Genomic DNA, 2,226 nt, shown 5'->3' on the forward strand with positions numbered 1-2,226 from the left:
GATTGGCTATTGTTGATAATGCTGCTGTAAACATTGTGGTATATGTGCCCCTTTGACTCTTTATTTTTGTATACTTTGGGTAAATACCTATTATTGCAATTGCTGGATAGTAAGGTAGTTCTATTTTTAGTTCTATTTTTAGTTTCTTGAGAAGCCTACATACTGTTCTCCAGAGTGACAGCACCAGTTTGCATTGCCATCAACAATGCAGGAGTGTTCTCCTTTCTCTGGATCCTGCACCTGTTGTTTTCTGGGTTGCTAATTTTAGCCATTTTGGCAGGTGTGAGGTGGTATCCCATCATGGTTTTGATTTGTATTTCTCTGATGATAAGTGATGCTGAACATCTTTTCGTGTGTCTGTTAGCCATCTCGATGTGTTTGTAAAAGTGTCTGTTCATGCCTTCTGTTCATTTCTTAACTGGGTTGTTTATTTTTTAGGTGTTGAGTTTGAAAAGTTCTTTATACATTTTGGATACTAATCCTTTATCAGCTATGTCATTTGCAATATCTTCTCCCATTCTGTAGGCCACTTTTTAGTTTTGTTGATTGTTTCCTTCCCTGTGCAGAAGCTTTTTATCTTGATGAAGACAAAGTTCTTGTTTTATTTTCCTTGCCTACAGCGTTGTGTGTAGTAAGAAGTTGGTCCGGGCTGAAGTCAAAGAGGTTGCTGCCTATGCTCGCCTCTGGGATTTTAATGGTTTCTTGTCTCACATTTAGATCTTTTATCCATTTTGAATTTATTTGTATATATGGGGCAATAAAATCGTCCAGGTTCATTTTTCTGCATGTTGCCATCTTGTTTTCCCACCACCATTTGCTGAAGAGACTGTCTTTTTCCATTGGATAGTCTTTCCTGCTTTGTTGAAGTGAGTTGGCCATAATAACATTTTTACCTGATAACATTTGTTGTGTATGTTGACATTAATATTTATTACAACAAAGGTCTTATATCAAAAGTTTAATCCAGTATCTTCTACCCGAACTCAAAGAGGTTCAGATTTTGAAAAAAGCAATGATAGTGACATCAACCTTCCTTTTGTCACAGAACCTTGGGTTTGATAAGATGGCCTATCAGAAGTAAACATCTTAACCTCAGTGATCTGTTTCGTAATACCCTGGGAAGGGGTAATTGTGACCCTGGGTGAATTCTTCCCCTGTAGCTAGTTTCTCCATTCCCAGAAAATCCATGCCTGAAGTCCTCTCTGGGCTGCAGAGAATGTCCTCACATGGACTCAAACTCTATCTTCCTGGAACTTCTACCCTTGGTCAGATTTTTGAAACTTATAGCTACAGACAATCAGCCTAGTCCTCTTTCCACACATCAGCTCTTCATGCATTTGGAGAAAGCTTTGTACAGCAGCCCCCATTCCATCCACTCACTTTTCCCAGTGCACTGAGTCTATTCTAACACAGACTGATGATTTACTTTCCTACTGATGTTATAAACTCCAAATCTCAGAGTCTACTTTGAAATGGAACATGAGGTTTATGCTATTCACACATTCTTGGAAAGTGTGAATGCTGTTGGGTTTGTAGGTAATTAGATCAAATGGGAATCCTTGACTGAGATTTGCTCTGATACCCAGTTGGACACTTGTGTAGAGATTAAAGGAGACAAAAATCGCAAATGGAGATTTGTAAAGTTTCTGTGCCTTAGGAAGTCAGCCAACACTAAGTTCTGTCAATTATGCTGAGGGTTTCTGCTGGTTGGGATTTTTTCCTTCCTTCCCTCCTTCCTTCCTTTTTTCCCAGCAAGCTTTTTTAAAAATATTTTTTTATTTGTTTTTGAGGGAGAGTGAGAGAGAAAAAGGCAGAGCACGAGTAGGGGAGGGGCAGAGAGAGAAGGAGACAAAAGCTGAAGCAGACTCCAGGCTCCAAGCTGTCAGCACAAAGCCCAAAATGAGGCTCAAACCTGTGGAACTATGAGATCATGACCTGAGCTGAAGTCAGTGACTCAACTGCCTAAGCCACCCAGGTGCCCCTGCAGCAAATTTTTTGACATTCTCTTCTAATTCTTTCATTCTTCTCATGGTCTCACGTTTCTGCACTACCACAACTTTATTACTTTTTAATTACCTTGCCATATTTCTGATTAGATATTTTATTTTATTTTATTTTATATTTTTTAATGCTTTATTTATTATTGAGATAGAGAGAAACAGGACATGAGTCGGGGAGGGTCAGAGAGACAGGGAGACACAGAATCTGAAGCAGGCTCCAGGCTCT

This window comes from Hyaena hyaena, unplaced genomic scaffold (genome assembly GCF_003009895.1).
Source record: "Hyaena hyaena isolate Hyena2069 unplaced genomic scaffold, ASM300989v1 scaffold_842, whole genome shotgun sequence".
NCBI classification, from domain to species: Eukaryota; Metazoa; Chordata; class Mammalia; order Carnivora; family Hyaenidae; genus Hyaena; species Hyaena hyaena.